General features: G+C 37.1%; 1 pseudogene; it reads left to right on the plus strand.

Annotated features, from left to right (window-relative positions):
• Nucleotides 1-255: 255 nt before the first annotated feature.
• Nucleotides 256-374, plus strand: LOC111734858 (annotated as a pseudogene).
• Nucleotides 375-450: the final 76 nt, after the last annotated feature.

Raw genomic sequence — 450 nt, forward strand, 5'->3', positions numbered from 1 at the left:
AAAGACTATATTCTGAAACATTAAACACACATTTTTCCTTTATTAACACCAACTGAGTCTTACAGTTATATTCTCCTTCCTTAGTATTCTCCACTCTGAACTTACCTAGTCAATTCTTTCATAGTTCATGTCATTATAACAAATGATAATCAGTCTCTAAACATAAACAAAGATTTTCTTGGAGAAAAACAACAAAAAAAAAGCAACTTGGACCTTGAATTAAAAGACCTGGATCAAATCTTTCAAAATTTGGTGGTCTACGGCCATCTCACGCCAAACAAGCCCGATCTCGTCTGATCTTAGAAGCTAAGCAGGGTTGGGCTTGGTTTGTACTTGGATGGGAGACCACCTAGGAAGACCAGGTGCTGTAGGCTTAAAAAATAAAAAATAAAAAGGGATTGTAAACTGACAAGGTCGTTGCAATCTGTGAGGTCAACCAAGGGTTGCCTT

Source organism: Pteropus vampyrus, unplaced genomic scaffold, assembly GCF_000151845.1.
Source record: "Pteropus vampyrus isolate Shadow unplaced genomic scaffold, Pvam_2.0 Scaffold7960, whole genome shotgun sequence".
Lineage (NCBI taxonomy): Eukaryota > Metazoa > Chordata > Mammalia > Chiroptera > Pteropodidae > Pteropus > Pteropus vampyrus.